The sequence below is a fragment of the Phoca vitulina genome, unplaced genomic scaffold, assembly GCF_004348235.1.
Source record: "Phoca vitulina isolate PV1807 unplaced genomic scaffold, GSC_HSeal_1.0 scaffold9, whole genome shotgun sequence".
NCBI lineage: Eukaryota > Metazoa > Chordata > Mammalia > Carnivora > Phocidae > Phoca > Phoca vitulina.
In genome coordinates this window covers 60,667,987-60,694,854 of record NW_022589712.1, presented here as the reverse complement: position 1 = coordinate 60,694,854, position 26,868 = coordinate 60,667,987, and the positions used below count along the sequence as shown (strand labels likewise).

The window sequence follows — 26,868 nt, the reverse complement described above, 5'->3', positions numbered from 1 at the left end:
ACACCCCTTTGCATGAAACTTTCCAACCACTGTGAATTTTTGGAATGCTTTGTATCCCTTCTTACTTTTGCACAAATCTCCCAGTTCCTGGAGGGCCTTTCTCTTCTCTATGTGGCAAACTATTCATCTCTAAGCAGTCAGATCCACTGTCAACTCTTCTGTGATGCTTTCCCAGACTTAGCTATACAGGTCCGCTCCTAAGAGCACTTTGTTAATGTTATCATAGCATTCGGCATGGTGTATCATAATTACATTTTGCCATGTCTGTCTTGCTCATTCTTGTACTGATTCAAGAAACATTTATTGATTTCCCATACTGTGCCAATCACTGAATTCTTTGTCTTTTGGGAATTTTCAATTAGATTTCTGATTTGAGGGAAAAATATACATGTGAACATCCTAACACATTGGTGTACACTCTGGTAAGCTAGAAAACTGAAAGCAAGCTGCGAGCTTGAGTTAAATAAATGTTAGAGTTAACATAGATATTAACACATATGTACTGAACCCTCAGAAGTAGGCAATTATCATCTCTATAGGAGAGAAATTCTAAAATATTTATCCCTGGCCCAGACCTCTTTCTGGAGCTCCGGCTGTGTGTATCTGGCTACCTCCCAAGCTTTTCATTTGAAAGTCCCATAATAATATTGAACTTGTCATGTCTAGAATTAAATTCTATCATTAATATTCCCTTTTCCCTCTCTCTCTCCCACCTTGTTGCTTGTTTTCTACCTTAGTTAATGACCCCACTGGATGCCTAGTTTCTCCAACAGAAACTGTAGTCATCCGAGATCCCACCCACTCCTGTATTACCATATCCAATTGGTCACGATAACTGCATCATCTGAGCAGTTCTTCTACAGTGACTTTAGCTGGGCTGCTCACCATTTCCTCATGGATTATTCCACAGTGTCTCCTTTAACCTTGCCTTGTTCCTCTTCAACACAATTTGCCTATGGAGAAAGAGGAGGACTTCTTGAAGATGCAGATCATGTTACTCAGCTGCTAAAAATCTTTCAGTGGCTACTCATCAGCTTCAAAATAAATTCTAATTTCTAGCATAGTATTCCAAGCCCTCATTGTTTGGCCCCTCCGACCTCATCCTTGGACTGTGAATTCAATACATGCTCTTTATCTTCCAGCCATATTGAATTATGTTGATTCCCTCCCCAACAAATCACAGTGTCCCTTGGCAGATATTGATTTTAAATTCAAATTCACTTTAGTTCAATTCAGACTTCCAAGTCTCTCTTCCATAGAGACTTAGGTACCCCTGTTTGAACTTCTTTAGCATCATATGTTTGCATGGATGATAATATTTATAACCACTTATTATAATTGCTCACTTAATTTTCTGTATCTATGCTTACTTCTGCTTCCTTTCTCTTTGATTTTCTCTAGGTCAACTACATGGTTAGTGCTCACTAAATATGCATTGAATCAATGAATGAAAGAATGAATGTTATATGAATTGATAAATGTGACATAATTAAAGTTTTCAACCAGTTAAAATGATGTCATTTAGCAAGTTAATAGATGCTTGTATTATCTAATTGATTCAATTTCAGAAGTAAAGAGAAACATTCCTAATTGCCCCATGAGTTAAAAGTGGATTATGAAATATGGGTAAATTAACAAATAAAATAAAATAAAATAAAACAGAGTGGCAATAGACTGTATCAAATATGAAGTGAAACAAAACTCTTTCTTCATTCTGGTCTCATAAAAACAGCTTTGTGGTGAGTAAATTCTACATAAGAGGTCAGCAAATTTTTCTGTAAAGGGTTACATATGGTCTCTGTCACTATTTTTCTTTATTTTTCTCTTCTTATACAACACTTTAAAATGAAAAATAAAAAATTTTAGGTGAAAAACAGTCTGCCCCTGCCAAATTTGGCCTGTGGGCTATAGTTTGCAACTCTAACCCATAGAATTATATACGAGTGACTAGACCTACATTAAGAAAAAAAAAAAATCACTGTGAACAAAGTTCCCTGAATATATGATTTTGGATGAACTTCTAACATCAGATTCCCTAAATAACCACAAGCAATAAGATCATCAACCCACTGATGGATTTAGTCAAAACAGAGCTGAGAGAAGTACATGAATCTACAAACTCTTAATTATTTTCATCTCCCAATTTGTAAACATCTCAGGTGAGTTTAACAGGGACCTTAAAAGCCATCAAACCCACCACCTGTTAAGAGACAAAGAAACTATCTTGGGATGCCCAAAATTTCCTTAGTAAACTAACCCCAAACTCTACCTTCAAATGTGGCCTTCTGTGTCAATCGGACTTTCCATGAATCATGTTTTTTCATATCTGGCTCTCACCTTTGACATTCTACTAATAACCTTGTGTTTCTCTTAATCCCAAATTGTCCTACACTTGACTGTAAGTATTTTGGATGCACTACTTTTAGAAGACTCTAAATTCCAAGAAGCAGCCATGATGTTTCTGTCAGGGATAGGGAAGGACCTTTGAGGACCCTAGCCAGGTAACCTTCAGAATTCAGCTGGTCTCCACCAAGGCATTTCTCGGAGCATCTGGAAGCATATGTGGTCCAAAGAGAAAATGTAGATGAGAGGTAGGGAAGAAAGACAAGGGTTCATAGATACAAGATTAATCGTGAGATCTTTAGGAAGAAATTTTAAGTTCATAGTGAGGGAATGAGCCAGAGATTAGGACTGAGTATTCTAGGAAGAGATTAGAGAAAAGAGTATCAAGCTGGGAAACTGACAGAGGACCAAACCGAGGTTGTTAACAACTCCAGCATATCATCAGGGCTTGCTTTCTACTGGAGTGTGGATAGAGGAACTATTTTAATGTACAGAGCCAGGCAAGACAGTCACAGGGCTTCTCCAGCAAGTCTCTGTGGAGGGAATTGAAATACAAGCCAAAAAAGATGGCTCTCCTGGGAAGAACTAGGTTCTCCCTCCCAGCCACTACCTAAGACCTCACATCTTTAACTCACTTACCATTAATAATAATAATAATAAATTTAAAAGTGGTTTTGATTCTCTACTATGCCCCGCCAACCCTCCCCCAACCCCGCCAAATCCTAAATGCAATGATTGGCAAGATAGAGTATTTAAAAATAGAAACAATTCTAGCCCAACATTCTAATCAATTCAGGACTCCTTACCCTACCAACCCCTGAGAATAAAGCACCCATTCAGTAACTTTGATGACTATGGATGGTGAACTCACAACTCTCCAAGGCAAGGGAAGATATAGGCAAACAGGAACAAGAGTTTTTGGGGTTGTTTTTGTTGTTTGTTTGTTTTTCTTAAGTAGGCTCCATGCCTAGCATGGAGCTCAATGTAGGGCTTGAACTCATGACCCTGAGATCAAGACCTGAGCAGAGATCAAAAGTTGGACACTTAACCAACTGAGCCACCTAGGCATCCTGAGATTTTTTTTTTTTTTTTAGTTAATTATTAGAATCCCTCCTTTATGAATTTCAGACTGCATCTGGTCAGCTCTATGACTCTTGGCAAATTACTTAAGGTCCCTCTCATACAATACAAAGGAGTTCACCAGAGCAGTGTTTCCAAACTTTAGTGAGTATGTAAATAACTCTGAGATGGGGCCTGAGAGTCTACATTTCTAGTAACTCCCAAGTGACGCTGATGTTGCAGGTCCGTGGACCACATTTGGAATCACAAGTAACTGGATGATTCTTGGGAATTCTTTTAGCTCAAAAATTCAATCACTTGTTAAGCTTTGTGACATCAGAATAAGCTCATTCCTCTCTTACATGAAAGCTATAGCAGTCACTCTGAACAGGCTGTAGACATCCCCAGTTCCTTCTACAAGTAAACATTGGGATTGTTATTCCTTGGGCATAAGCCGAGCCATGGATTGGTGTTCTCACTTTCACTTTTGATGACTACTTTTCAACTAAATTCTTTAGCTTGGTGGCTCATTTAGAGAGCTTGTTAAAACAAGGTCTACTGTGCCTCTCCCTGACCCTACTCTCTCCAAGTTTTTGATTCAGTTGGTTTGGATCTGTGTACAAGATTTTGCATTTCAGGGAACTTGCCAAGTGATACTGATGCTACTAGTCAAGGGACCACACGCTGAGAATATTTGCCTTAGCTTTCTTCACAGAAACTATTGGTAAATCATATGTTGATTTTTTTTTATTTTCCAACTGATTTTTAAGTAAAAAAATATTAATTTTAGCCAAATTACTATTAACTTTTTTTTTGTTTCAGCTTATTGTTCATCTTCTTCATGTCTTTATGAAAAGCACTGGACTTGGAATCAAAAATGTTGGATGCAAGTTCGGGTTTTGATTTTACCAGCTCTGCAAACTTAGGCAAATTTTATAATCCCTGGGTCTTCTTTTCTTCACCTGAACAGTGGGGCTGAGTAGTTTTATTTTTTTAATGTTATGTATATTTTAGGACAATTAAAAAAAAATCATAGGAGGACTGATGGTAGGAGCATAGTGAGTAAGGGGGGGGTAGGCAGAAATGTGCAGGAGAGGCAATGTGGGCCCTATGGAGCAGGAAGCCCTTCTGGTTTCATCTAAGACTGATGAGAAGCCACTGTGGAGTTGGGAGCAGAGGTGACACAAGCTGATTTACAGAGAGAATAAGTTTTGGATTCTAACTCTGCTGTTTATTAGCTTTATAACATTGATAACATTGCTTAACTTTCCTGTACCTGAGCTTCCTCATCTATAAAATGGAAATATTAATATCAGCTTTGTAAGTTGGTTCCAAGAATTCAAATAGGTTTTCTAGCTATGCCTCTGACAAATAATAACCTTAATAAACTGACGTTATTCGAACTGGTATGAAGATAATAGATTTAAGGGCATTTTGTAAGCCATCAGTTCTATAGAAATGTGATGTTTTAACAAGAAGGTACAATCAAAGAATCGTGTGGTGTTACACTGAGGCCACACATTCAGGTTAATTCCCAATCCATTCTTTATTCACATTTTCACAATCCTATTGTCTACTCCATATTTTTTCATCTCTTCTCAAGCATATCATAAGAAATGTTGTCAAATGTCTTGATGAAATCAGTATTCTTTATATGTGTAGAATTCCTGATTTAGGAGTCAAAAATACTGAAATCAAACCTGATAGTCAAAACCTAATAAAACCTTAGGGAGGGGCACCTGGGTGGCTCAGTCGGATAAGCATCTGCTTTCGGCTCAGGTCATGATCTCAGGGTCCTGGGATGGAGCTCCACATCGGGCTCCCTGTTGAGCAGGGAGCCTATTTCTCCCTCTGCCTGCCGCTCCCCCTGCTTTTTCTCTTTCTCTCTCTCTGTCAAATAAGTAAATAGAACCTTTAAAAAAAAAAAAAAAAAACTTTGGAAACTTTAGCTTGGTGAATTAATCTTTTTTTAAGATTTTATTTATGTATTTGACAGAGAGACAGAAAAAGGGAACACAAGCAGGGGGAGTGGGAGAGGGAGAAGCAGGCTTCCCGCTGAGCAAGGAGCCCGATGCGGGGCTCAATCCCAGGACCCTGGGATCATGACCTGAGCCGAAGGCAGACACTTAACCAACTGAGCCACCCAGGGGCCCCTGAATTAATCTTTATATCATGTACCTGCTACTTGTTTTTCCAGGAGCTCAGAAAATTTTGCTTAAAAATCTTTCATAGAATTTTGCCAAGATTGCCATAAGCCTCGGTGATCTGTAGTTTCTGCAATCAAACCTCTTCCCAATTTTAAATCAGAATTTCGTTGACTCATCTTGAGGGTTCTGGCACCTCCCTATTTCCAGTCCTCTCCTGAGATTTCCATTTGAAAGCTGTCTGAGTTCTGTGGTTTCATTCCTCTTGGCTTGGAGAAGAACTCATCAGAGGTTTTGAGTGATTTCCCACCTTCTTGCTCCCATGGTTTCACTTTGTCCTAAACCACTCTGACTCCATTTTCTTCACTTCAAAGTTTAGTTTCCCAGCAGAGAATAAAAAGGCAAAAGTCCACTTAAGCAGCTTTACTTTCACTCTGTTATTTGTTAGGCTGGTACCACAACTCCCAGGTAATAGACTAAGTCTTTTTACTAAGTATTTTAGAGTATTCTAGAAACTTTCTCCAAGAGGCTTTTCTCTAACAACACTGCATGCATTTCTGTGTGTTCATCTTGGATGTGTTCCCATCTCTACCTAACATCTCACTTGTGCTCTTCATGAGCCATATGATTCTCCTTTTCTTCATACTAATCAAGGCCACTTGTCATTTCCCACCACTTTCCCCCCACTCCCTTGGACCTCCATCCCTCTCGGGGTTGTATCTATCAGGATTCCCATCCCTGAAGGCTTATCTCTCTTCTCTCTGAACAGATATTGAACTTCACTTTTCAAATATTGAAGGCCCATGTCTGATCATTCTTCCCACCACTTTGTAGACTCTAAGATGACAAGTCCATTTTATCCTACAGCTCTTTCCACTAAAGAAACCTTCCTTATTGTTAAGAATTACATCCAGAGTAATGGTTTCCCTTGTTGTTTCCTTAAATTTGTGAGCAATAAAATAGTTTATAAGGCAAGCCAAGAATTTATCAAAAGATCTGCATCTGGACAGAGATATGGCCAGTAAGTACCAGATGCAAAAACAGGTATTTGATAAACATCTGTTGAATTAACAAGTTCATGGATGGATGAAGAAGAGTATATAAGCCATGTCCTCTTCCTGAGTTTATCACTTGTGTGCAAATGGAACACCATGAAGGGTGAACCTGGAGAAATTACAGCGATACATTCTAACTTACTAGAAATAAATTTCTTATACAGTAAGTTAGATCAAAATATATTTTCTTCTTTAGGCATTTCCAAACAACTCCAAACAGAGTTCTGCCTCAGAATCATGGTCTGAACTTTTACTGAGAAGTCATTTGATAAATAAGATACAGCTCTACTCCCCTTTCCCACCCCACAGTGTCTACTCGTACTTACAAATACTCAACCTTCCCTGATTTCATGAAAACTGCCAACCTTTCTCACTTCAAGATCAAGGGGAAAATCCCATTTCTCTTCTGCTGAGTCTCAGCCTCATTACAGACAATTATCAGTGTGACCTGAGGGTTGTTGAGAAACAAGATTCAAAGTAATGGAAGGAGAGCTGATTGTGGTTAGAGCACTGAATTCGAGGGTCACAAGTGGAGCAGTTCCTGGGAAAGTCAGGGGCAGTGAGAAGACAGGAATAGCTGAATTAATGAAGAAGTGAAGAAAGAGTCAGTTTTCCAGCATGTCCACACAGCACTAAGGTGCCAGGATCATGTCAAAACTGAAGTGGGTGAGACTAAACCAGCCTCCACAGTCACAAGTGAATGAAGAATTATGGCCAAGAAATTTGTAGATGTCATCAACCAGAAGACATTAGAGGCTGCTCAGAGAGAAGACATAAAACCTCAAAGGATTGGATAGTTTTTGCCCAAATGTAAAGGTGTAATAACGTGAAAGCAACCCTGGAGAATGAGGAGGACACAGACCTTATCTCCCAACTCAACAGAGTCTGGGGAATATGAACGGCTTCAGCTGGAGAGGAAGCATGACCCTCCAAGAAGAGCCCATTCATGGTGGTGGACAGATGGCCACCAAAGGGCAGTGACAAGGCTGTCTGGGCAGTGAGGCAGGCTGAGATTACAAGGCCCCAAAGTTTCCAGCAGACTTAGCTGAGCAGACCCTAATGTTTGGGAGGACTCGGGCCTCTGAAAAGAATCAGCTGTGGCCTGGATTAATTGGGATTCCGAGTGGATGCACACTCACTTGGATAAACAGTTGGGGTATTAGTGTTTTAAACCTCACCATATTCTGAAAACAGCAGCGATCCTTGATAGATGAGAACTCGGTCTCAAAGGAATCTAGACAAGGACACAGAATTCAGAGACCAAGTGACCTCCTATTATGCCACCAGTAAGTAGCAGAGCAAACCCTGAGACCCCAGTCTTTTGACTCTAATCCAATGCTCTTCCTCTTATACCATTGTCTCTTTCTCACAGTGCCCCTTCTCTTCTACCTTCTTCCACCTTCCCACACCCAGAGAAACCATCTTCACCCATCGCTGTTCCTTCTTCTTCTCCCCCTTCTCCTCTCCACTCAGGGGTGAGATTAGGCTCCTGAGGGCTTACTCCACTGTTGCTGGTATCTTGTTACTCCTACTTCCCATCCCATTTCAGGAAGAAGGAGTCAAAATAATTATGAAAGCCCATATCTATTTATAAGCTTGTCCATTTATCTTAGAGATTTCATATAAAAAGATAATTTCAAAAAAGTCTGAAGTTGAAAGTACATAACATTAGATGGTTAACATGGCCATAAAAACTGGTATTTTTTTTCTAATTTTCCCCACTGTTTTGTTTTGTGTTTTGTGTTTTTTGTTTTTTGTTTTTACTACACTCTGGAAGGAAAAAGAATGACTTGCATAAATGCACAGAGACAGAGAGAAGGCTCCTTGAATGGAGAGCTCCCCAGGCTATTGGAAGGCAGTTCTCCCAAGTCTCCCCATCTATCTGAAGTTTGCCCTCTGATGGGGGGTCCCCAGGCCCATGCATGTCCCTGTGTGGACAAAAGGACAAAGTGTGTTTGGGGATGGCAAGGGGGTGGGGGATTCTCTTTAGAGGATCTTCAACGTGAAGGCCTCATGCAAGAGAAAGTTTGATCAAAACGAAGAATGCAGGTGAATAATAGAAAGGCGTATCCCCTGCCACACCTAAGAAGAAACTGTGCCAGGGGTGCCTGGGTGGCTCAGATGGTTGGGCGTCTGCCTTTGGCTCAAGTCATGATCCTGGGGTCCTGGGATGGAGCCCCACATCAGGCTCCTGGCTCAGCGGGGAGCCTGTTTCTTCCTCTCCCTCTCCCCCTCTCCCCAGCTCATGCTCTCTCTCTCTCTCTGTATCTCCTTCAAATGAATAAATATAAAAAAAAAAAATCTTAAAAAAAAAAAAAACAAACTTTGCCAGAAAAAGGTGTATTTCCCAGCTCCCACCTCCCACTCCCTTGAAATTCAAATTCTGTAATGATTACATAGAATTGATTTCATGTGAAATTGAGAATCACAACTGGCGCTCTCTCTCTCTCTCTCTCTCCACATATATATATATATATATATATATATATATATATATATATATATATTTTATATTTAAGTATTTTTTTCTTTTAGCTTTTTATAATAGAAATATAATATCTTCTTTTTTTTTTTTTTTTTTTTGCTTTTTAAATAACAAAAAATAAGACTAGAAGTCAAAACACAAATTATAAGGAGCTGGCACCTATGTATAAACATAAAATAACCATATACAGAAGACATGAGTTCTCCCTTCTCAGAAGCTAAAAGACATGGCTACTTAACTCTCATGCAAAACTTCCATATTAAAATAGTAAGGAAAGAGCTATATATGGGTTTTACTACCATGGATATTCAAAAGCAATTTTCAATTTTTCATAACTTCATTTTTAATACATATATTTCCCCAAATTACCCAGGAGAGCTTTCCATACTAGTCACTAGGCACATACGAAGTTTAAATGCAAAGTTCACACATTTTGAGTAGAGTTGGTTGGGAGATGGGGAGGAGAGGAGGCGGGGTTTTTGGAATTGCTTTTGTAGCAGAAAAACGTGCATTTTTAAAAACATCACTTGACCATGTTCTTTCTTCAACTGCCTGCCCACAGTCTCCCACTAAAATTGAGCTCAGACCAATTATAGCAGCCTCAACATGATTCTAAGCAAAGGAAAGGTGATCTTTTAAAGGAAGCTGCAAGAAATTCAGGCCCATTCTATTCTGTGAGCTTGAAAAATTCAGGCATTCCTGAATTCAGGCACTCCTGGCTATATCGAAGAGTTACTTCTCGATTAAATGGAAGGAAAAGTACTGCTTTTTTTTTTTTTTTGAAGTGTTCTGCTACCTCTCCTTTCCCTTTCTTCCCATTCTCCAATTCTACTCTGCAATTCAGCAAGAGAAGAGTGTTTCTTCCAGAAACCACAGTATCTTACACAATAGAAAGTAGATCAAGAGAGAGTACCCAATCACCCAACAGGCCAGAATCTACACACATAAGCATACACATGCAAAAGACACTGATATACTCTTTTTTAGCCAGCTCAGGCTGCTCTGACAAATTAGCATAGATCGGATGGTTTAAACAACAGACATCTCTCACAGTTCTACAGAATGGGAAGCCCAAGCTTAGAGTGTTAGCAAGGTTGGGTTCTGGTGAGAGCTCTCTTCCTGGCTTGTAGCATCTTCATATGGCAGAAAGAGAGGAGGAGGAGAGAGAGAATTCTAGTCTCTTCCTCTTCTTATAGACAGGAAATCAAGCCCATCATGGGGGCTTCACCCCCATGACTTCATCTAGACCTAATTACCTCCGAAAGGCCCCACCTTCTATTACCATCATATTGGGGGTTAGTGCTTCAACATACAAATTTTGTGGGAACATAAACATTCAATCCATAACAGTCATCATAATTAATACAGAAAAAAAATCCCCATGTTTTCTGACATTTAAAGCTCAAATGAATGATCTGAGTAATCTAATCTCTGCTAAAGGGGATTCTATTTATTTTGCTAGGAAATCATCCAGTACTCAAATGAATAGCCTAGCCTAGAGTTGTGCCAGTAAGTGAATTTAGCAAGTTTGCCAAAGAATTGCCCAGCACATCAGCTGCTGTAGATAGCAGCCTGAGGCATCACCACAGACTGATGTACCCTAGTCCCAGAAGTCATTAGACTGACTGAGATTGTCTAATACATTATAATTTAGGGTGCATTTTTGAAAATTCACAACAAATATTGAAAAACAAAGAAATACAAAAGGCAGAGTTTTTTAAAAAGTTATTTATGAATCCTGGGTTATGAGTGTGGCTATTCCTTGTATTATCCATAACTTGCATTTCCAAAGTGCATCGCTGAGCTACAAAGGGAGAATGGCATATGCCATGCTTGTCTCTCTAGAAGCTAGGGTGATGAGAGGAGGGTGGGTTGGGGATGAGGGGAGAGAGGCAAATTCCAGATTATAGCAGCAACATTTGTTTTAACTTTGGGTCTTTTATATGGTATATCCTGCTTACCTTTTGAGATTTAGATGACTGTTAGAAGCATTGAATATTAAAATGAGCTTTTTAAATGCATGTGAGACAGAGACAGCAACCTTTTATGTTTTATGTAGGATGGTACAGCACATTCAGATTATCTATTATAATATCTACACATACAATTTGGTTATAAAAATATGCAATATAGCCAGTTTTGGGATGATCACTCATGCAGAGTCTTATTTTCCTTTCCATAGGGGTGAGAGATAAGGGAGAGGGGGAACAAGCTTTCTCAGCCCTTACAGGGAGGAGCCCCTCTGTGTTCTTGAAAGAGGATGGTCTCTCCTTTGGCCATGACCTAGGCTTTGCTAGAACTCAGCTCTACAGAAGCTTCTTTCTATTTCCCCTGGTGTGTAACAGCTTCTGTGGGGCTAGGACAGGACAAAGTCAAGGCATTTTAAGGTAGGGATGATCCGTCATCATAGGTGGTAGCAGAAAGAGACAAGGAAAGGACTTTCTCTCTTCATCACCAAGACAAAGTATGGTAAGCTGAGGCAGGGGAATGGAGCAAGAGGACTTACAGCACTGACACAGACCTGTAGGAATAATTCACTGAATGTCTTTAAAATACATATTAGCAATTATATTTCTAAGCATTCTGCAAGATAGCTGCTATTACCCCATTTTACAGATAAAAAAAAAAAAAAACTGAGGCCAAGGCAGGTGTAATATACTCAGGATCAGACTCGGAATTTGGGTCTGTTTCCAAAGTCCCCACTCATTCCCTCTACCCTGCTTTTAAATTCCCCTTAAAATAGAAGGGAGGGCAGGAGGATATAGTTAAGCTTTCCAAGTTCAACTGGTCACAGTCTTTGTGGGTGACACTTAGGATCTGATTCTGATCTGAAATTTAAGAGAAAACCACTGAAGATATTAAAGGAGGATAGTGATGCAACAAAATCCAAGGCCCAAGAAGAGAACCTCAGTGGCAATGCTTGGGAGGTTAATGGAAATACTGTCAGATCTGGGATCCCAAGAGGATGAGTCAATGCACATCAAGCAGTAGGGGTGCAAGGCCTGCCTGGGCTTGAAATGTTTGAAAGACAACATAGCCTGACTGGGCTTGGCCTGGGCAAGTGATCAAGCTAAAGTGACATTTCAAACAGTATACCAAGGATTTAGGAAAACTAATACCATGGAGGCATTTTCTGTTGTTTAAAGAATGTGATTACACATGCCATGATTTTCAAAAGAAAAATGAGCAAATCTGCCTAATCTGCATTTACGTGGAAATATATTTATATATTTGCATCTTGAAAAAATATAGTGACATCTATGAGTTCATCACTATAGCCTGTCAAGATCTTCTTTTCTTTTCGGTTTAGTAATTTATAATATATAACCTTACCCAAGAAAACATGAAAGTTATCAAGGTATTAGCCAAATCATGGACCTAAATTATGGGTCAAAAATGCAAATGCATTCACAAACAAGGGAATAACCTAAAACCTAACTGGCTAAAGTAGGCTGGGTATAGATATTAGGGGGTAGTGGGGACTATGGTAAACTAGGGAGTGGAGAAGAGACAGGGACTACTCAGCTTAAGCCAACGGCTGCTCAGTGGAAAAGATAGCCTAAAATTGCTCAGCTTTCTAATTTTGGAAATTGAATGAAAAGCCAGAAATCTATACTTTTATGTGGAGTTTGCTGATCTTAAACACTGTATGATCTAAATGAAATATGTCTGACCCAAAGAAAAAGAAGGCAACGACCTTGTCTTAGAAACAGACTGTGTCTGAGAAACAAGGTATGTAAGGGTATTTTGGAGCAAAGGGTGACATGCTGAGGTTAGAGCTATGGAAAGACAACCTAAGAAGTGACAATGGGCTTGTCACAAGTGTCAGCACACCATTATCGAGCTTGAATTTTAACGAAAACAGAATCAAGATTGCAGAATACGTACATTTGTTCCTGCTAGAATTGTATGGATAAATATACTTATAAACTGTTAGGATATGAAGGGGTTCAGAATGAGCCTCCGCAAAATGTATTACTTTGCCATGTGGATTATCTTGAGCTGAAGACAATCAGGCCTAAAAGACTCAGGAAGAACTTTTACTTCCCTTTGACTGCCTCTAATTTAGATAGTGGGGCTGGTCCAGGAAGAGAGCTATCACCGGAGATAATTTGCAGAGCATGGGCTAGGTGTGGTAATCTGAGGGGGGGGGGGGCTCCACAGGGCCTGTTGTTCAAATTCCTCTCCATGTACCATTGTCTCTACATGGCATGACATTTATTTACTTACCAAATATGTGTTCCTACCATCTTTCTGTGAATTGTCTTTCTTAGAAATCCCAAGCCCCTACCCTCTCACCAAAGCTCAGGATGGCATATATAAGCCTCACTTACCTGACTCTGAGCCTCTCATGTCTTAATGAGGCTCCCATATGTACAAAATTAAATTTGTTTTTCTCCTATTAATCTGTCATATGTCAGTTTAATTAATAGACTAGCCAAAAGAATCTAGAAGGGTATAGAAAACTTTTTCCTCCTCTACAGGTGGCAAGCTTTGAAAACTTCACATTTTGAAGTGAGATCAAATGAGAGAAATGACTCCATGCCAGGAAATGAAAAGACCCATTTGGTCTATGGGTCTTTTGAGAAATATCTCTGCAAACACTGTGTCTATCTGTCATAAAAGGGTTGTGTAATTAACATATGCAAAACACCACCACCGTCCCACTGGAAGCTAACTTCCCTCCCTGGAAATCCAGCCTCTATTTATTTACAACAAAATAAAGTGGACCCTTCTGGAAAGAAACACGGCTCCGTGGCGGCCCGAACACTGTCGCAGTGATGCTTTAAATCTTTTATATCTCCCATACCTCCAGGGGCTGGTGCTGGATGGTATTGAGCCAGGGCCCATAAATAATTTATGCTAAGTAGCAATTTAGTTGTTTGGCTTGAGGTAAAGAAATCCAAGAAATTCATAAATAAAGTTCCCATTTTTGCTTGTGTTCCAAAGTTAATTTATGTTACTCTGCAATTAACTAACATAAAGGTGAAAAAATATGACAGGCCTAAGGTACAAACTCATGCTCACAAATCTGCTCCATCTTAACTGGTGGTGTTTTGGTGATAGTTACCTAGTTCTCTTCATCTTGTGCTACTGAACAGAAACTTTTCCTTGATCTGATTCCCTGCTACCTTGTCGATCTGTAGAAGTAGTACAATTGTTCTGAATGGACCTCTGAGTGAGTGGAGGAAGAAAGGGAAACGGGATTTGGGATGGCTACAAATGGAGCTTCTGACACATCTGAAGTATTCTGTATCTTCAGAAAAAAAAAAAGCAGAAGCAAATATGACAAATGCAAATAGTTGTTCATTGAAAGGGAAGAGTTAGAGAGTTTGAGAACGGGCAGCAGGACAGCGAGCCAGGGCTGCCCTAGCAGGGGTGGGCGTGGTGGGTAGCGGGAGGAGCAGAGAGCCTGGCAATTCAAAGATTCAGGAGGATGTAAAGAGCACAAAGCAATTATGCAGACATGAGTGACATGGCCCCCAATCAGGCACAGAATCTAGGAAGGCCCTAGATTCCCACAGTAAAACATCAGCTGGCATCTTGAGCATATGGCTCTGCTGTCAGCCCACAGTGCAGAATACCTTCTTTACAGGTTCTCACTGGCAACCTCAGGCTGCAATTCTCTGCTATTTTTTTGCTCTCCAATCTCTGTCTGAGCCAGCTGATATTTGTGATAATTTCTCTGTGACACGGGACCTATTCAGCCCTGAAGAGCTTCCAAACTTTATTCATATAGTAAGACTGGAGTAAACCACATACTTGAATCCTATTTATTGTTCATTTATTCAAATATATTTATTAAATGCCTACCATGTGCCGGGGGAAATGTGGTAGACAATGTAAACTCTAAGATGAATAAACATAATCCCTGTACTTATCAGTATATGGATTAAGGGGAAAGAGAAGGAGAGGAATAAACCAAGAGTTTTGATAAGTATGATAAGTGCTCTGATAAAGCATGCATAAGGTGCCAGGGAAGCAGTGAGAAGTGGCACACAGACAAGTGGGAGAAGTGGGAACAAGGGAAGATTCCCAGAGAAGGGGAAGCTTGAGAGAGCCTTAAAGAGTGAAGATGCCAATTTTGCCAGGTGTGGGGTGGCTCAGTAGGTTAAGCGTCTGCCTTCGGCTCAGGTCATGATCCCAGGGTCCTGGGATCAAGCCCCGCATTGGACTCCCTGCTCGGTGGAGAGCCTTTTTCTCCTTCTCCCTCTGCCTACTACTCTGCCTGCTTATGCTCTCTCTCTCTATCTCTCTGTCAAATAAATAAATAAAATCTTTAAAAAAAAAAAAAAAAAGCCTGGAGTAAGAGGTAAGCATGTCTCGTTCAGAGACAAGAGTCTAATATGATTGTACATAGAGGATGTCCAGTGAAGTAGGAGCGGATGAGGGTAAAGAGGGAGGCATGAGAATCTACAGTTAGCATATGCTGCTTAAACTTCATGTCCAAGGCAGTGGGAGCCATGGAAAGGTTTTAAGCAAAAGAAGAATATAATCAGGTCTGTGGGAATGAAAGAGCATTCTACTAGTAAGATGATGAATGAATTGGATAAACAAATTACTCTCAAAGTTCAGGGCAGGAAGTGTTTTACCCCTAGTGACAAAGTATTCTTCCTTCCTTTGAACAATGAAAAATGTACAAACGATGATGTCTTTTTTTCCTCCCTGCTCTGGTTACTAACAGCCTGGAAGCAAGTTGTTTGGTCAACTGCCAGGGCCTCAAGTTTTGCTTTTCTTCTTTTTTACTTCTTTGATCTAATCTTTGGACACATTAATCTTCTTTTCTTCATCTTATTATAACTGTAATGTAATTTTAAGGCTCCTCAAATTTAATAGGAGGTCAGTGAATCATTTTTAAATTAATACATATAGGTACCTTCTGGTTATATATAATGGTTTGAACTCCCTTCTGAAGCATTACTGAAGGGACAGAACAGGAATAAACACTAAACACATGGGTGAAAAAGAGGACAGAAAGGAGATAACAGGAAGTGACTAGATGTCGACACATTTCGGAAGATGGAAAGCAGATGGAAGAGCGGAGAATGACATCGCTGGGTGGGGGGAGGCAAATCCTGAGCTAAAGAGGGAAAATGTCTATAAGAAGCAAGGTTTTTTCCCACTTAACTCAGAAAATCTGAGGTTTTAGAGGTACCAGATCCCAAGGAAATGTGAGGATAAGGGGATAGATAGAGATCTATATGAAGAACATCTAGAACTCAGGGTTCCTGAGCAGCCAAACTCCTCTCCTACTTGACAGGAGCCTGGAAGTACATTATCTAGAGAAACTGTTCCCCAGATGGTCTGGACTCAGAATGACCAAATATAGTGGAAGGTGAGGATGAAACATCACAGAATAAACTCAAGGAGTATATGAAAGTGTACATCCCCACAGGTCAAGTCTCCAGCCCCCTTCCATTCTGCTGTTTTGTCAGCAACCAGGTTATATTACTGTATGATGAAAGATTAAAACAATTTTCTCTGGAGGAACCTGAGAATGAGCAGCCTGAGAAAGGGGCTTACAGATGCTTATATTTGGGGCTTCTACAGGAAAGAAAACTACTCACCAGCTAATCACTCTACATGTAAAAAAGCCAATTCACTTACACACTTACACATTAGTCTCTTATCAGCTTTTTGAGCCACAAGTTTAAATATTTAAGGAAGCCAAGAATCATCAAATATTTGAGGAAGTCTCCAAAATGAAGTAAAAGGGCCAAACACAGAAACAGAAAGGAGGAATTCAGAAGAATCAGAGATGATACAGGAAGAAGAAAGATTACTTTAAAATCAATAATTGATATACATAAACAAAAAAGAATAAATATGCATTAATGAACTAAGAATAGGATCTTATTTTTATAGGAAACTTCAAAGAATATGAATGTCACCTGGAAATTAAATATATGGAAGAAACTAAAAATTCAATTGCATGGATGGAAGATAACATTGAGAAAGTCCTACAGAGAGTAAAATAAACACCCAAAGAAAAAAAGTGCAATTGAAGAGGAAAGATAAAGAAAAAAATGTAAATAATCAACTCAGGGAGTCCAAACTTCAAAACTAGGAGTTCCAGACAGAAAGAAAAGATGAAACAGAAGAAAAATACAAGGACATTTCCCTAAATGGAAAGACATGGACAGCATGATTAAAGGGACCCACTAAGTACCCAGTTCTCTAAATCACAGAGAACCTACACCATGGCACACCATCACAAAATTTCAAAAGAATGAGAATAAAGAGAAGACTTTAAATTTTTTTGGAGAGATAGAACTGGTTATTTATAAAGGATCAGTCATCTGACTTATATCTAACTTTCAGGATTGCCATTGGAAGCTAGAAGACATTGGAACATTGCCCTCAGAATTCTGAACCAAATTATTTTCATTCCAGAATTTCATGCCCTGCTTTTTTTTTTATTAAAAAAATACAGAAAGGTATAAAGATAGAAGAAACTATTATCAGTATTATTCAGTTATCTGTACCACATAATATTAGTCACTGTTAATATGTTAGCCCATTTCCTTCCAGGTTTTTTTCTTGGCGGGGGTGGGGAGGGAGGGTGGGGAGTGAAAGTGCGGTAGTGAATTTAATTGGTGATGCTCATTAAAAAGTGATTAAACAATGCAGAAATGTACCAAGAAGTAAATAAAAAGCTACTTCCTGATTCCAACTATCTAAAAATTACTGCCATTAATATTAGGTCAACACAATTCTAAATCTTGTTGTATGGCTATAAAAGATAAATGATGAAGATGATAACTAGGTGATAGATGATAGATAGATAGATAGATAGATAGATAGATAGATAGATAGATAGATAGATAGATAACATTGCTTTTTGTTAAAATGCATCATATATAGATACTATTTTTAATAACAAAGTATTAAATTTAATTGTAATTTAATAATAAAAAGAGAAACTGAAGCAAAACTAAAGGAATTGTCGATTTTCAAATAAATGGTTTCTTGCCATAAGATTTAGAACCCTCTAAGCTTGAAAGGGCCGGTGGGTGGATCTGAAAAACAATAAGAGTTGGAGTCATTAATGTCTTTATTATATTATGTCAATATTAGACAATATCAGTAGACTCTTGCTTAGAAACATGAGAATATCTCCCTTCACCACACTTTCCAATTATCTTTATACTACTAATTTTACATTGTTCTGATTAATAACATTCGCATTTTGTTCTATAGCAATAATTCTCTCAGTTGTTTAGTCTTTAATTCTATATTTAAATAGATTGAAACACTATCAGTCCTTTTTATCACAGCTTCTCAATTCCCATGTTCTTTATTTTGATTTATCTCTTAATTAGTTAGAATTCATTTTCAAGCATTTTTTCATGAAGGATTCAAGAGTGCCATATTCCTTAAGTTCTTTCATGTTTAAGAATGTCTGTCTTTTGTCCTTTTCTCTGTTGATACCTTAGTTTTCTTTCATTCCTTAAAACTTTGTAGAAATAACTCCATCATCATCTGGCATTAAATGTTTTTATGAATAAGTCTGAGATCTGGCTCCTTTGTAAGCCATAGTAATTTGCTTTATCTACCTGTATATCTAAAAAATAATTTTTTTAATCCTTGAGTTCAATACCTTAACTTGGATATGTATCCATGTTGAGTATCCCATATCAAAATTCTTGAAATATGCAATCCAAATATTCATTTTTTTATGAAAGAGAAATGTATTATATTCATTCATTCAGTAATATTTATTAAAAATCTATGTGCCAGGGGTGCCTGGGTGGCTCAGATGGTTAAGCATCTGCCTTCAGCTCAGGCATGATCTCTGGGTCCTGGGATCGAGCCCCACATTAGGCTCCCTGCTCAGTGGGGAGTCTTCTTCTCCCTCTCCCTCTCCCCCTTCTCATGCTTGCTTGCTCTCTCTCTCCCTCTCTCTCAAGTGAATAAATAAAATCTTAAAAAAAAAAATCTATGTGGCAGACAGTAGCCTCTTGGATGTATCTGTACAAACCAAACCAAAAAACCCTGTGGAGCTTGTTGAGGGTAGGACTAGGTGGGGGAGAAGAAGTAAACAGGAAACATAATAAAGAGGCAAACTACACAATAACATAGTATCATAGAGGTGACAAGTGCTATGGGGAAAAGGGAGAACTAGAGTCGTCTAAGGAAAATTGGGGGCAGGGGGTGGGAGCCTAGAAAGGTCAAATTTTAGTTTTAAATAATGCAGTCATGGAAGGCCTCATGAGGTGATCTTGGAGCGATCAATTGAAGGAATGAGTTTGCAGATCTTCAGGGGAAGAGTCTTCGAGCCAGAGGGAACCACCAAGGCAAAGGTAAGAGCTCACCAGGTGCATGTGAGCAACAGTAAAGTGTAAGGAAGCCAGTGTGGCTGGAGTAGAAAGAGGGAAGCAAAATGTAATTTGTGCTAAGATCAGGGAGGTAATGGTAGGGCTAGATTTTCATGGTTTTTTGGCCATTGAAAGGCTTTTACTCTGAGTTTCATGATTTTAACCAAGGAATGGCAGAATCTAACATTTTAAAAGCATTACTTTGGCTATTTTGTTGAGAGCAGGATATAGGTGGAAAAGGATAAAAGCAAGGAGACCAATTAGAAAGCCATTGCAATAATTCAGGCAAGAGATTTTTATGATGTAGTTGTGCTTTTTCTTAGGTATCAGGGAAAAAATTCTGTGAAAAAGTTTAAATCTGTCATCTAAACCCAGAAATATATTTGATTTTTTTAACTGGTGCACATGTTCTGTTGCTAAAAATATAAAAATAATAATAATTTTTAAAAGATAGATGAAAAAGAGCCTCGCTGTGAAGCTTATTTTATGTGGGAAGCCATCCAGTGAGATAAATCAGATAACTTGAGTCAGCCCTACGCCAAAATCTCAAAGAGCACATGAAGATAAATTTAATGCCTCAAAGTACATAGTCACTCACTAGGTGCAGAGAATATTGGAAGAAATTTTTTCTTTTTCTTTTATTGTACTATAATAGTGGGAATCTTTCCTATAGGATTTTATCATCTCCAATCAAGTGTCAGCTATCATTTCTCCAGACTAAAGTCCTTTTCAATTCTTTCGGACTTCTTGGGCAAATACCATTGAGGTTAAAGGAATTTTCCTACATCTAGTTTGACCATTATGCTCAGAACTTGTTGTACATTCATCATTATTCGATCAGATATATCTGATCTGGTTGATTTACAAGACAATTTGACATAGGAATTTCCCTACCATCTTCTTACTAAGACCACTGCTACCTCCTTTTGTCTGCTAAGACCACTGCTACCTCCCTCATCAAGGGATCCCATGACATAGAGTGGCTACTTACCTAACTTCCTGGGCAAGCTGAAAGAAACCCGTGGTTCACAGAAAGATAAGACTGCCAAATTCATACTCTTCAATAGCTCAGTGGAAGAAACCTAAGATTCCTCCTCCCCAGAGGAGCAAGGAGTCACCAGGCTAGATGGAAATTTTAGAGGGTCCCAGTTTATCTATCCGCCATCAACCAATGCACACTCGCTCTGCCTAAAAAGTTACTCTAACTTACCTTCAAGGTCAAACATGTAGTTTCATTTCCACTGCCTTCTCCCACCTTCTCCCCTAAGACACAATTCAGTGCTACTTATTAATGTCTAAAGAAGTGAAAGAAATCATTTTTCTGTCACCAGAGGAAAAAAAATGACACCTTTAAGAATCTAGTGGAGGTTTGGGGCGCCTGGGTGGCTCAGTCATTAAGCGTCTGCCTTCGGCTCAGGTCATGATCCCCTGGGATCGAGCCCTGCATCGGGCTCCCTGCTGGGTGGGAAGCCTGCTTCTCCTACTACCCCTGCTTATGTTCCTGCTCTCGCTATCTCTCTCTCTGTCAAATAAATAAATAAATAAATCTTAGAAAAAAAAAAAAAAGAGCCTAGTGGAGGTACAATATTTAGTATCAGAGATTCTACTCTTGTTAAGTGACAAGTACAAAATGTACAAATTTACTAGGGCAATTCAAGTGTTGGAGAGTTGGAATAATCACTAGAAAAAAGAAAGGACTGGAAAAATAGACACCCGTGAAACCAATGCCACCATTTTCCTTGAGGGGAAAATAGTTAAATTCCACCTGTTGGGGACAAACAAGAGCTATAGGCAGAAGTATTTTGGTAAGGTTGATCTAGAGATACAGGCATCTAAGGTTTCTTCCAAATGTAGGTTTGAGATCAGATCATTTTAATTATAATAATATAAAGAAGGAGGAGAAGTAAGAAGAAAAGGAGAAGAAGAAGGGAACCTGCAACAGCTTATATTAGTAATCAATTTCCATATATTTTGAAAAAGAAAGTCAAGTTGACTCAGGTAGGGACTAGTATGTACCTCTTATATTCCTATATTACTCATCTTTAGGTAGTATAAGTATGGCAACAGATCTGATTTTCACCAGCCACTTGTTATGACTACACTCATTTCCTGAAGCACCTTATAGGGGACATTTCCACTCCCACGGCAGATACATCACTTTGTGGAGAGCCATGTTATTACCTACCTTCAGGCTGACCCACTGCCTGGGCTAAGAAAATGCTTAGATATTAGCTTTATCTAAATGGAATATAAAGATGATAGGGATACAAAATTAAAGCAACCAAGTATCATGGCTGCTACTCAATAATTTAACTCCTGGCTTAGTGTCCATGGAATGTGAGCTCTGATCTCGCCTCTAATCTTACCTTGCTGGGTGATTCCAGCATGGGATGTTTCCAGCTTCATTCACTTTCCTAGAAGCAATTTTCCAAGAAATCTGTGAAACAGATACAAAAATGAGAACCCACCACCGCTGCACACTCATACAATCATGAACTATTGACCACAAACACTTGTTTAAATGTAATTTATAAAATATAAACCTCTAATATATTGACAAATGTTATAAAGGGCCATTCTATGTCCAGTTTATTTTATATAGATGAAAAAATAAAATAAAACTTGAACTCTTCTCTGTAAATTAACTAAGCAGTCTAATGACACTTTCAGATCACTTAAATAAATGCAGTCCTGTCCTCAGACACTGAATAGTACCTCAGTAGCCTGAACTAGCCAGTGTCTCCCCTTAAATGTAAATTCCAACATGCCATATAATACACATTTGACCCCCTCTTTGCAAGTTTCTTCATACCAGTGAAATGGCATCCACTCATCACTGTCATCATTGTCTGAAAGCATTTGTTAAGCAAAGGGCCTAGATGGTGCTCTCCCAGGTCCTGTACAAAGTGAGGTAATATCCAATTTCCTGACCTCTGGAGGCCTTCAGACCAAGGCCAAGAATGCTAAAGCAGACAAATGTAAGGAGACTCAGCTAGCTGAATAAGCTTTAAAGCATTGCATGAATTAAGTGAATGGATAAATGTGTAACGTTTTACATAAGCAGAGGATAATTAAGTGAGAGAGAGGCAAGTAAGAGCCCCTGTGGTGTTCTGTGCATTTTGACCAAGTGGAGATGTCAGATGAGCAGGATGAGCAAACAAATAAAAAAATAACCAGATCTCACTTTTCAATGTTTTTGCCAGCTTCCGTGTTATACAGCACATAGTAATTGACAAGCGGAAGGATGGTACAGAAATATAATCCATTCTTGAAAGAGAAGATAGAAGACTTTGGTTTTTAACTCAGTGAATCAATAAAGCCTTGTAAACTTATAAAATTGTGCAGAACATTTGATTTAAACTAGCCTACAGTAAAGAAAACCCTTAAAATGAGGCAGAGGGGTATGAGCTACTGAATTATACTAAGAAGCTAGTTTGAAAGGGACTTATTTAATGAAGCTTGTTTTAAATTGTCCATCTCTTGTAAGGATGTGTGCACTTCTTAGAGTCCTCCTGTGATCGGGTTTTGTTTTTGTGAACTTAGTGAATAGGATTTAAACTTCTTAGCTTTTTTTTTTTCAAAAACTACAAACGCAATCAGTTTGAGTAGAATCCATTCAATTGGCCTCTGCTTTCTGAATGCAAGAAAGAAGCTACTTTTCCTCCCCTTCGTTTCATTCCAGCTGAGCACAGTGCAGCAAACATCTCATGCTGAAATCAGTGCCTTTTTAAAACATCAAGGGGCTTGAAAGCTCCGAACCTGTTCAGAGGTGAAGTGGCTCCAAGAGATCAGCTCAGACGCACCCTATTTGCACTTCCCTCCGCTGTAAAGGATCTCAGTCCTTTATCCGCAGGCCTCATTATGAAAGTTCTCTCGCTATGAACGCCGGACCAGGGCAGGTCTGCTCTTTGGTATTGTAGTGGCACTCTCTGTTTCGCTCACTGTAAAGAATCCTGGCCATTGGCTAAGGTCTACTGTGAGATCAAGAGAAACCAGGTTCTCTACAGTTGAGGAAGGGAGTTAATTGATCTGCCCTCCCCAAGTGCCCTTCACAATCCTGCCTGCATTCATAGCAGCACCGGCTTCTTTCTTTTCTCTCCAAGGGTTATAACTATTGCGGAGGAAGGCAGGGTCCTACCTCTGTAGAACCGCCGAGATGAGTTCAGAGAGCAGGAGAGTGAAAATCTCCCAGCCACTTTTTTCACCTCTCACAAAGCAGAAATTGCAGAATCCTGAACATCCTTCTGTAGGAAGCCAAAGTCTTTAAGTTTTGGTTTCTCCCCTTCTCAACAGATAGAGTTAGTTCTTAAACCAGCAGCTTCTCAGGATAAAAGAATAAAGGAAAAACATCCACGTATAGTGTTGAAACATACCTTGCAATTAACTGCGACCCAAGTCAAGTGTGGGCTAACTGGTTAACTTCCTAAGGAGATGCATCGCTGTTCTTATTCTTCTGCAAAGAAGCCTTGGTCCTGGGTGTTTTACTCTTTTCTCATGCAGGTTTCAGGGCAGTGACAGGATCATTCCAGCTCTGGATGAGGATGTAATATGGGAATTCCTAGAGAAAAATGCCTGATTCTTATAGGTTCGCTTAGTGGATGTTTTGGGGGGCGTCCCCAAATCTCTATCAGTTGTTCAGCTTCCTATGGAAGGAGCCACAGTAATTCTTGCAGGTAACTAAAGTACATTTTCTGTTCATGACTGCCTGAGAAGGCAACTCCTTTTCCACCCCCGTACCTAAATCTCACAATAGTCTCTGGCCCGTTAGGGTTTGTGTGGGCAGGATCTTCCACCCAGATTTTGGGTTTGGCTAATCATTGATAATGATGCCACTTCCCACTAAACTCTATAGGCACAAATTAGCATTGTTTTAAATCATCTCAGGAATTTTCATTCTGAAATGTACTTGGTTTTTTCACTATCATCTTTATACAGCTTCAATTTAACCCAACTCTATGAGAGCCAAAGCTAATTTCGCTGAAACTCTAAAGAAGAAGCCCCCTTAAGCATTTACGGGGTAACTCTTATAAGCAGATATTTAAGGACTATCAAAGATTTCAAATATAAGGTTCTTGTCCCTTTGCTCAATATGGAAATTTTGCTTATTTTAAGATTAGCATTAGTGTTTTGTTTCAAATACCCAAGACAATGAGTGGATTTTGTCTTTCGGGGAGAAAAGGAGACATTGTGAATGTTCAAGGATTAGACCTAATGTACTCTGAGGAATCACCAATGCCAGGCTTCCAGAAGGCTCTTTATCTGAATGCATATTATCTCTCCACAAATAAGTGGCTTATCTTTTACTTCATCACATATTTAATATCAAATATTAAATGTTTTCACTGCAAGTGGATTTCTGCATTTAGAGGTAGGAAAATGCCCTTGATATGTTATGGGAGTTGACAGTTTATGTATGCTGAAAAAGAAATTAGGAGATCAAGGTTCTGTTCACAGTGAAGTGGGCATTTAGGAGCAGGGATAGTCATATTTTGTATTTCTATCAAGTCTATTTCCTTTTTCCCCTGAAGTAAATGGAACATAATTTTCAAAACTGGATATAAGAGGGAAATGTTCTGGATTTGTCTTACAGTTTTAAAGTGAAAAATTAGTCACTGTGGTGTAGCAAGGAGGTACTTGATATTGATAGGCCGGAGCCAAACAGCATGGACATCATCATTCCCTTTGGTAGCTAAGGATGCAGTCCAAGATCTAATTCAAGCCCTTACAATGTCCAAATGCCTGCCAAATTGAATTGCACGCTGCATTCTTATAACTAACAAGTTTCTCAGATGGTGCTCTATGACAAACGGCCTTGGGTTCAGTAAAATTTTAAAAAGATACTTTCTTCATTTATTACCCCCAACACTCGAACCTCTTCATCTCCGGCTAAGAGGTCTTGAGTTAGTGTGTTAAGAAAAATATGCAACACTTCTCTGCGCATCTCTGTGTTTTGGCATGCAGCCAACCCTGACTTGTCACCTGGCATCGCATAAGCTTGGGTCAGAGCACCCAGGAGTCAGGAGGAAAGGAGGCCAGCTCCTCACACATCTGGTACTTGAACTAAAAGGGCCCCCTTTTGTGTGAATTAGGTAATTGGGACAAGTGCTAGAGACGGCTCTCCTGTAGGCTCCTTCAAATGGACTTTCCTAAAATATTTCTAGCAGGGAGAAACTGGTACGGAGAGAGCAGACTTAGGAAAATTCATATTTGTTATCCACTCATTGCTTCAACCAATTTATTGGACCCCTACCTACTTAGTTCCAGCCACTGTGCTAGGCCCTGGGTAGGTAATTTTAAACAAATAAGACAAGGTCCATGCTCTCCTGTAGTTTATAATTTAGTAAGTGGACAAATAAATACACAATTAAATATACGCTATAATTTCAAAATGTGGCCAGTGATAAAAGAAAAGAATCAGGTGCCATGAAGGGCCTGCAGGGCAGACCTGATTTAGACTCAAGGATGGGAGAAGGCCATGGTGGGGGGGATAGCTACTTTAGTTAACAAAGAGTTAGGGTCTTCCCTCATAGCCACTTTGTAATTTTGCTTCAAGACTATAGTATCTGTGGGGCGCCTGGGTGGCTCAGTTGGTTAAGCGACTGCCTTCAGCTCAGGTCATGATCCTGGAGTCCCAGGATCGAGTCCCGCATCGGGCTCCCTGCTCAGCGGGGAGTCTGCTTCTCCCTCTGGCCCTCCCCCTCTCATGTGCTCTCTCTCTCTCTCTCTCTCAAATAAATAAATAAAATCTTAAAAAAAAAAATAAAAAATAAAAAATAAAAAAAAACATTTAAAAAAAAAAAAAAAAGACTATAGTATCTGTAACATTTAAATAACCCAACATTGCCTGCCTCTCCAACTTTATGTCCTTCTCAACTTGCCTTAGTGCCCACCCTTAGAAACACTGAATTTCCTGCCCCTCAGAATGCTTTGTCAAGCCTCAGCTGCCTAACATCTGCCAGCCCCTCTTACTATGTCTTCCCTCCTTCTTCACTCTGATGACTCCTCCTCCTCTTCTATCACTCACCTGGGATAAGATTGCTTCTAGGAAATCTCTGGTTCTTTTCTCTTCCCCATGCAGGGTCTCCATGGGACTCAGTTCCAGAGGGCACGTTCCCATTTTTATTTCTGCATGTCACAATGGTTGAATATCAGCAATTTCATATGGTTCAACCCATAAGCTTATGGGAATGGCCCAGCTATGCAGTGCCTCTGCTCATACAGACTATCACGTGCATGCAATTTCTGAAGTTGTGCAATATGGTAGCTCGGCTCACCACATGGCCCTGCCCTGTGCTCTAGTAGTACACCATACTCACCTCTAAACTTCGCTTTACCATTTGGAATAAAATGATCTGCTCCTGATTTTTCTATCCTCCTCAATAGTTTCATTTTGTATCCTTAACAATTAGCCCAGGACATTTTTTATAACACTAAGAGCAACTAACATTTATTGCGCCTTTACC

At 39.4% G+C, this 26,868-nt stretch overlaps 1 long non-coding RNA gene across 2 annotated transcripts; it reads right to left on the bottom strand.

Annotated features, from left to right (window-relative positions):
* Nucleotides 1–872: 872 nt before the first annotated feature.
* Nucleotides 873–26,524, bottom strand: LOC116634280. Of its 2 annotated transcripts, none has more exons than XR_004299925.1 (4): nucleotides 26,430–26,524; nucleotides 23,779–23,963; nucleotides 21,772–21,842; nucleotides 873–953 (listed from the first exon to the last, which is right to left on the bottom strand). It is a non-coding gene; the product is annotated as an uncharacterized LOC116634280 (long non-coding RNA). The 2 variants fall into 2 exon arrangements; XR_004299926.1 differs by having other exon boundaries at nucleotides 23,779–23,936.
* Nucleotides 26,525–26,868: the final 344 nt, after the last annotated feature.